This window comes from Miscanthus floridulus, chromosome 17, assembly GCF_019320115.1.
Source record: "Miscanthus floridulus cultivar M001 chromosome 17, ASM1932011v1, whole genome shotgun sequence".
NCBI classification, from domain to species: Eukaryota; Viridiplantae; Streptophyta; class Magnoliopsida; order Poales; family Poaceae; genus Miscanthus; species Miscanthus floridulus.
In genome coordinates, this window is record NC_089596.1 from 109,689,773 (window position 1) to 109,699,368 (window position 9,596).

Genomic DNA, 9,596 nt, shown 5'->3' on the forward strand with positions numbered 1-9,596 from the left:
AAAGGTCCCCCAGTGGGTTAGTTCAAAAGGGAAGCATCCCATCTATTGTCAGATGTGTTGTCTAGGTGGGGTGGTAAGCTACGCGCGAGGCAATGCATGAGGTCTTGGGTTCGAATCTCATGGGACGCAGCGGTGGGAGGTATTATTTTTTTTAAAGCTGGGAGGACCATATTTTTTTTAAAGCTGGGAGGACCTTTAGTCCCGATTGGTGTTACCCACCGGGACTAAAGGTCCCCCTTTATTCCCGGTTCCTAACCCGGGACTAAAGGACCCTCTTTAGTCCCGGATGCTTACTCCCGGGTGGGGAACCGGGACTAAAGAGGGTTCCCCACTAGGAGTAAAGTCCGTCTCTGTATTAGTGACTATGTTTGAATAGGAACTGCTAATGATCGGTTGCTACAACCATCTTGAGTATGAAGTGATTTCTTGTAGTTGGAACTTAAAAGTTGTGAGCCTAAGTGCTTTTGTGGTCGTTGTAATCGGCTGTGTACATCCGAAACGATGTAGAGGCTTCTAAAAAAAACAGAAAGACTCATCATCTACTCTGTCGCTAATGCACGAGCTAGAGAGGAAAACAGCGTTCCTTGCAGTGCAAATGGGAATATAAATAAATAATAAATAAATAAAAATCACCTTTAATAGATTTTATCAATACGCACACAAGCTAACTAAGCACAAACCACACATGGAGATGGAGAAGACGGCTCTCGCTGTCTCGCATGAATTCGAGTTCAAGCGAAGTGGGTTTCGGCAGACTTGTTTATCAACCAGCCTTCGATCTCGCGCATCAGCTGAACCTGAGTCCACATGGGGCCCTCGGCGAACTCGCACCACAGCATGTCGATCACCGGCGCGTTGGAGAGCAGGAACTTGACCAGCGCCCTCTGCGCAGTGCCGCCCTGGTAATGCACCAGGTTGATCTCCCTCGCTTTGTTCCTCAGGCAAGGGATCATGGCGCTCGGCGTCGCGAGAGCCGAGTGCAGATTGTAGCTGAGATGGTGCGCGTCAATTAGCTCCTCCTCGCTGAAGCGAATGTATCTAGGACGGCCACCCGAGTCGTGTTCCTGGGAATGGAAGGCTAGCGACAGCGTCTCCAGGTTCGGGGCGTGCTCGAGGACCGTGCTCACCGCAGCGATAGCGATAGCTCAGGTGTCGTCGTCGTCGTCGTCGTCGGGAAGGCATCCCCTCATCTCGAGGTTGAGGAGGCTCGAGAATGAAGCCAACCTCATAACCATAGGCACGTCCTTTTCCAAGCTAGAGCCGAGGCGAGACTTGAGGTGCAGGTGCTTGGCGTTCACGAACAGCTGTAGAAGCTGCCTCAGCCCAGGTTGACGAGGCCGAGCTCCAACTCTAAACTGGCTTCTTTTCCGCAGATGTCGACCTTGCAGTAAGCGATCCTCGTGGAGCAGCCGTGAATGGTCAGGAACGAGCTGCCGGGCACGGCGCCCCTGTACTCCAACGCTTGTAGCTCTGACGAGTCGACGGCGACGGCCGTCAGGTTGTGGCAGCAGCGGAGGGCCAGCCTGCGAAGGCGGGCGCCGCCGCCGATGGAGAGCGCGGTCACCGCGCTGCAAGCCTCGAGCGTCAGGTCGGCGAGGCGCGGGCAGCAGGCGACGAGCCGCTCCACGTCGCTCCCGGGATCGGAGACGCGGGACAGAAGCAGAGTCACCAGGGACGGCAGGCTGACGGTGTCGGGCGGGGCGAGCCAGCAGGAGCCGAGGGAGAGCGACCGCAGGTGGGCGCAGGAGAAGATCACTCTCGTTGCGGTGTACTCCGGCACACTCCACGACCACCAGTCAGAAGATCTCTCGCAGATTGGGGAGCGGCACTGGAGGCGGAGGTCGAGGCACTCGGCGGCGCCCTTCTGCACGGCGTACGAGACCCACTGGTCCACCGTCAAGGAATCGCCGCCGCTATAGCTTTCCGCGGCGACGCAGAGGGCTCGCAGGGGTACCGCGCCGCGTCGTCGTTGGCGGGCGATGATCGCGCCGCTGACGATGATGTAGTAGGGCGACAGCGCGTTGGGGTCCCTGGAACGGCGATACTCCTGGGTGCGCCGCTGACGATGACATGGCTGATGTAGCATCTACCGACTAATGTACCCGACTAGTCTCAAACAAAGAAGAAATGAGGAGCAACAAATTATGTTTAACAATTTTTCTCCTAATCCTACTTCTAGCTCGATGTCTTACTTCATCTATGCCAATCATCTTCTTCAGCTCCATAAACCGCAGGCGTCCGAGTGACTTGGCGAGGATGTCAGTGAGCTGTCTACCGGTCTCGACAAACTCGATGGCGATCTACCTTCCATCGATATAGTCCCGGAGGAAGTGGAACTTGATGTCCATGTGCTTGCTCCGGTCGTGGAGGACATGGTTCTTGGCGAGGGCGATGGCGGGCTGGTTGTCCACTATTAGAGCTGGCGGGTGAGCTTCCTCGCCGGTCAGCTCGCCCAGCAGCCGGCACAGCCAGACAGCCTGGCACGCCGCCATAGCCGCTGCGACGTACTCCACCTCACACGTCGAGAGTGCCACGATCTTTTGCTTCAGCGACTGCCGAGCAATGGGGGCCGCTCCAAAGAAGACGAGCACACCGGAGGTGCTCCGTCGCCCATCAATGTTGCCTGCCATGTACGCATCACTGAAGACAGTGAGCTCCGACTCACCTTCCTTTGCCTTGGGGGCTGCCTCACTGAACACCGTGAGCCGCAACCCACCCTTGCCGCCACTCTTGGGAAAGATGATTGCTTGATCGAGCGTCCCCTTGACGTAGCGCAGCAACCTTTTCATTGCCGACCAATGATCTTCGCGCGGGTCCTCCATAAACGGCCGATGCACCCAACTGTGAACGCGATGTCCAGCCGAGTATGCGTGAGGTAGCGTAGCCCGCCGACGATGCTTCGGTAGCACGTCGCGTCTACCTTCGCCGCCATGTTGTGCTTGGACAGCTTCAGCCGCTCTTCCATCGGAGTTGCGCACGGCTTGCACTCCGCCATGCCGCTCCGCTCCAGCAGCTTCTCCGCATAGGCGCGCTGACCCAGGGAGATGCTCTGTGTCCCCTACCTCACCTCAATGCCGAGGTGGTAGGAGAGCGCGCCGAGATCACTCATCTTAAAAACGAGCCGCCATCTCGCGCTTGAAACCGTCGATGACCTCTGCTCGCGCTCCGATGACGATTAAGTCATTCACGTACACGCCACCGACAAGCTCCTCCTTCCCCCCATCGTCGTGTGTAGAGCGCGTGCTCTGTAGCACAGCGAGTGAACCCAAGCTCGCCCAAGGTGGCGTCGAGCTTGGCGTTCCACGCCTAAGGGGCCTGTCGTAGTTCGTAGAGCCCCTTGCGCAGCTTGAGCACCTTGTGCTCAACGCCCTTGATGACGAAGCCCGGAGCTTGCTTGACTAAGACCGTCTCCGTGAGCTCACCGTTGAGGAACGCAGACTTAACGTCGAGGTGGTGGACGCGCCAATACTTCGCTGCTGCCATGGCCAACGGCAAATGAACGGACTCCATTCACGCCACCAGAGCAAAGACTTCCTCGAAGTCGATGCCCTCATGCTGCACGAAGCCATGGGCGATGAGCCGAGCCTTGTACTTGACAATGGCGCCGCGCTCGTCCTGCTTCACCTTGTAGACCCACTTCAAGCCGATCGTCCTATAGCCCACCGGTGGATCTATCAGCTCCCATGTGACATTGTCCTCAATGGCCTTCATCTCTTCCAACATCGCTCGTCACCAATTAGCATCGCGTTCAGCCACTGCGAACGTCGGTGGCTCCTCGGCACTCACACGGAGCAGCTCTGGATCATCGAGCAACCAACTCGCCAGGCTTGTGGCCCCTGCATTGCCGACGATGTTGTCTAGCCTGCGGAACCGCACCTCCTCGCCATCGTGGAAGGCATCTATGAACTTGCTGACATAGTTTGGAGGGGAGGTGAATTTGATCGGAGGTCCTTGGCCTTCCTGATCTGCCGGAGTGGTCGGCATTGTTGCCAGACCGCTCGGCACCACTGCTGGAGTGGTTGGATCCACTGCTGGAGTGTTTGGCACCACTCCTGCAGTGCTCGGCACTATTGCTAAAGTGCTCGGTGCCCCCTCTAGAGTGCTCGGCACCCCTCCCGGAGTGCTTGGCTTTGTTGCTGGAGTGGTCGACACCTCCTCTCCAGCGTCTCTACCACCGCGGATGACCAAGCAATCGATGACGAAAGTGCTGGTGAGGTTGCCAGTTTCCCCCATGCCCGGACTGTCCCAGTCCTAGGCCATCATCTCATCGAACACCACATCCCTAGAGATCACCACCTTGCCTCTCTTGCGATCATAAAGTCGGCGTGCTCCTATCTTCTAGCTTGCCGAGGTGAGGCTTGGTGTTCTTCACATGGCCGACGCAGCCAAATGTCCTGAGAAAGGACACATTCGGCTTGCGTCCATACCAAGCCTCAAACGGTGTCTTGCCCTTCAGGGCCTTGGTGGGCGCGCGGTTGAGGATAAACACCGTCGTGGTTACCGCATCTCCCCAGAACTCCGCCAACATCTTCTTAGCCTTCATCATGGATCGAGTCATGCCGACCACCGTCTGGTTCTGCCGCTCCAACACGCCATTCTACTGTGGCGAGTACGGCGTGGTGTGGTGTCACACCACGCCCTTATCCGCATAGTACGCAGCGAATTCCATCGAAGTGAATTAGCCACCGCGATCAGTCCGCAGCACGCGTAGCTTCTTGCTGCTCTCAGCCTCTGCGTGTGCCTTGAACTTCTTGATCACTTCTACCGGCTCGGTCTTACTAATCAGAAGCTGCAGCCACATGTACTGGCTATAGTCATCCACCAGCAAGATGAAGTCCTTGCGCCCTCCGGGCATCGCCGGTGTGATCAGCCCGTAGAGGTCACCATGGACCAGTTCGAGGGCCTCTGCCGCTCGGTACTTCGCCGACTTTGGGAATGGCAGACTTCTTTGCTTCCTAGCCAGGCAGCTGTCACATTGCTCGCCTACATGCTTGATGTGAGGCAGTCTAGTCACCATCTTCTCCAGCCGACCAAGAGCGTCGAAGCTAAGATGTCCATACCAGGCATGCCACAGCCATGGCTCCTTCGTGCGCCAAGCAGCCAAGCAGATGCGCTGCTCCACCTTCAGGTTGAGTAGGTACAGCCGGTTCTAGGACCTCTTCACCTTAGCAAGAAGCCACTACTCCCGATCTCTGATTCTGAGGACACCGTCCTTGATCAGTACCTCGCTGCCGCGCTCATCTAGTTAGCCAATACTGATGATGCTTGAATGTAACTGCGGGATGTAATATACATTCGTTAGTGTGTGGTGCTCGTCGTTCTGGCACCTGAAGATGATGGTGTCGCGCCCTCGGATCGCCACCCTTGAGCCATTACCGAACTTCACAGTACCGGTCACGTTGTCGTCGAGCTCAAAGAAGGCTGCCTTGGCGCCCGTCATGTGGTTGCTGGCACCGGAGTCTAGGTACCACCGCTGCTCTTGCTCGACGCCCACACGTCCGAGGTGGACTTGGACGCATGGTTCATCGAGGTTGACAGCCTTTAGCGCCTTTTTAGGCCCTTCCACCGCCATCACCTCTCCCTTCTCCTTGGCTTCAATGTTGTGCAGTGCACAGAATGTCGCCATCAGGAGAGTGGTGTCGTCATCCTCATCAACCTATGCCAGATGAGCCTCTGCCTTCTTATCTTGCTTGCGATTTGGGCACTCCTTTGCCCAATGACCTGTCTTCCCATAGCGCCGGCAGGCGTTGGGGTCGACCTTCTTCTTCTTCTCCGAAGAAGCCTTACCACGACGCTTGCCATTGCCACCGCGGTTGGAGGGGGCTTCCTCGGACTTCCTCCCCTTCATCCGGGCGGCCCATTCCTCCTCTGTCAATAGCAACTTGCCACTGTCCGTCGTTGCTATCGCCAGCTCCAGGCACTCGTCCACCACCCGCAACCGACCAGTCACATCCTCAACGGTGAGGGTGGACAGTTCCAACATCGTGTCTATAGAGAGAGCGATTTGAATGTACTTCATCGGCACAGAGTGGAGCTACTTGGAGACCGTCTCTTCTTCGTCGATGGTGACGCTGTGGCTCCTCAGCTTGCTGATGAGCATCTGCAGGAGGAGGGAGAAGTCCTCCATCGATTCAGCATCCTTAAACTTGGAGTTGGCGTACTCCTGCTTCAGCAGCTAGGCCGTCGCCTTCTTTGCGCGGTCGGAACCAACGCGCATCGCCGCAATGGCCTCACACGCCTCCTTAGTAGAGCTCTTTGCCCCCAATGGCTCTATGTACTCCGGTGGCACAGCAGCGAGGATAGCCTCCAACGCTGACATGTCATCTTCTTCGTTGTCGGTGCCCGTGTCAACAGCATTCCAGAGCCGTCGGGCTCTAAGCTTGACCTTCATGGTCACCGTCCACTCGCCATAGGTGGTGTGAGTCAGCGTCGGCCAACTAGTGCCGCTGACCTCCCATACTATGTACACGACGACCTCCTGTTGTGGCTGGGACGCCACAGCAGCACCGCTGCTGTCGCCCATCTCCAAACCGTCCGTCATCGCCAGCGGTTAGTCCGACGACGGCGCTTATACGGCTCTGATACCACTTGTTGGTCCCTCGTCTGTCTAGCACTGGTAAGCAACTAGCTTACCGACCAACACACTCACTCACTATGGCTAGAGGTAGAAGAAGAGATTGAGAACAGCGCGCACACACACTGTATAAGCACCAGCATTGGCCGGAGCTCTCCGCTATAGCTCTGAACCAGAGCTCTGTAGTCTGAGTGTGGCAACTGAACTTGTTTTTATTTCATTGCCCTTTGGATGGAATATATACAGCTCTAGCTGTACCTCTATCAGGTACATAGTTATTGGCCAGCTACCTACTCCTGAGTACAAGAGTACACTAACTACCTACTCTTAAGATACAGGGTACACCAACTACCTACTCCTAAGGTACATAGTATACCAACTATTTCTAGTAGTACAAAGCTTACCTCAACCCACTACCATAACATGGCTGATGTAGTATCTACCAACTAATGTACTACTGCTTCAATTATAGGAACTGGTTGGCAGAGCCGATCAATCTCCAACTCCCAATAAGGAGTGATCGACCGAGCCAACCAGTCTCCAACAAAGAAGAAATGGGGAGCAACAGATTATGTCTAACAGCTTTTATCTAGAACACTGCTTTGTGATAGTTATTATGAGTTACAATTATGGTGGTTCTAAGAAAAATGTTGTAAATTTAGAAAAACAAAACATAGGGTTTTATGATCACCGTCTTGTAAATATTGTAAATATTGTACGCTGGTTCTCCATTTCGATCATTCTCAGTGGACAACCAGTAGCTGCCGAATCCATTCAGATACTTTCAAGGTTAAGTCCCTGTTTAGATCCAAAGCATGAAGCATCTCCCTGTATATTGTGACCCCTCACAATCACGACATTGTATTAGTACTACTAGTACTACACGTCTCCAGAGGATCCTCTGTCCTCAATAAAAATTACCCATAAATTGTAGGAGTTGATGATTTTTCTTCCTCCAGCACATCACCTTTTCACATCCCATTTTATTGATGATCACTCTCAACTCAACTGCCTAATAGGTTCTCAAGTGATCAAGGAAGGTGGCCCTCTGCACAGCATGCTTGTGAGCACCTTCTACCCTGAAATCTTCCTTTATATATGGTTGATAGTATCCCTTCTAGCACAGCTCCTTTGGTAGAAGATGAATCAAATCTTTTATTTAATTCTACACAAGCAAATGAAGTGCAAAACCATGTGCCTAGATGAAGGGCCAAATCAGCTGCTAATCGTCACACAGCCAACCTCACCTCACCAAGTGGAATTAGAAAAGTTAATAGAGCCACAGAAAAGTCCAGTCCCTTTATGGAACCCCAGCTGAAGAAACCAGTGTTCTTGCCCCCAGCGATGTGGTAGACAGGAAACAAAATCCCTTTACCCGACGAGAGAGAGGTTCGACTGCAGTGTGCAGTCCAAACGCCACACCGTCTGTTGGATTGGATGAGCAGTCCGACCAACACCTATCCCCGATGACGCCCAGCAGCTACAATAATTTGATACATAATCCTACAGCTAGCTCCGTTCAGCATAAAAGAAACCGGCTCGCAGAAAAGGCTAAAACTAACAACGGCAAAGACACTTTGCAAATTTCTCAAGAATTACTTGTTAAGAAGCCCAGGGAATCCCCCGGGAAAACAGTCACAAAATCTCAGGACGTTGATTTCTTCGTGCAGCACTTTGAGAGGCACATCAGCAAGGCAAAAAGATGGAAGCTATCAAGGCTCTAATCGAGGTGGGAACCAAGCAACAAAAGACTAATCTGACAACAAGGAAGCTGCAGTGGGAGAAGCAATGCTGATGGCCTGAGCACAAGCAGAATGCGAGTAGTGGTGACAAGTTATCAGTAGTCTGTCAATCAGGGTTTGTTTGGTTGGGTGGTGACAACGGTTAAAGCAACTCAAAAGATTATCTATATCTATACAACTAATATTAAAGAGGTAAAATTTCTCTTCTATTTTTTAGCTGACCTTTTCTATCTATTTGTGCCGGTAGTAAAAGTCGAATACATCTGTTTTTCCGTGTCTGGTTTTGGGTCTCGGACTCGCGAGCAAGCGTACCAGCAGTGGGCTCGCGTTGCCTCGGAAGTCTCCCGCACCGCCCCGGATGTCGCCCACACCGCCCCGAACGTCGCCTACGTCGTCAGCCGCTCCCCATGCAAATCTCATATGCAACACATATTCTACTTTTGAAGCATCTAAATACAACAGTTGCAACATACAAAAGAAGACAGATGAAACACTTGAAACAAGTTTCTGAAACATTTACGAAAACGCCAGGAAAACATATGAAAATCAACGAACATATGCAACATCCAGATGAAACACTTGCAAAACATACGTATGAAACACCTGAAAACACTTGAAACATATGCTTGCAACATGCATGCCTATGCAACATCCAGATCTACTTTTGCAACATCCAGATAAAACACTTGCAACATAGATTTGGAACCGATAAAACATTTGGAATATACACTTGAAACATACGTGTATAGTCATTACAACATGTGCAACATCCCGATCTACTTTTACAACATCGATAAATAACACTTGCAACATACCTCTGAACCATATGAAACACTTGAAACATATTCTTGCAACATGTGATTTTTCACCCTTCTTCTTCCGTACGACGCAACACAAAGAGGGGGAAACGGCCACAACAACAACAACAAAGCCTATTAATCCTAAGCAAGTTGGGGTAGGTTAGAGTTGAAACCCAACATGAGCCCCTAGTCACGGTTCAGGCACGTCAATAACTGCTTTTCAAGCACTCCTATCCAAACAAAGATCTCTGGGTACATCTCAACCTTTTAGATCTCTTTTTATTACCTCCCTCATGTCAGCTTTGGTCTTCCTCTCTCTCTCCTCACATTGTTATCTTGACTTAGGACTCCACAATGCACTGGTGCCTCTGAAGGTCTCTTTTGGACATGACCAAACCACTTCAACCGATATTGGACAAGCTTTTCTTCAATTGGTGCTACCCCTAGACGATCACGTATACCATCGTTCCAGACTCGGTC

General features: G+C 52.6%; 1 pseudogene; it reads right to left on the minus strand.

Annotated features, from left to right (window-relative positions):
* Positions 1-731: 731 nt before the first annotated feature.
* On the minus strand, positions 732-2,086 carry LOC136516177 (uncharacterized; annotated as a pseudogene).
* Between the last annotated feature and the right edge of the window lie 7,510 nt (positions 2,087-9,596).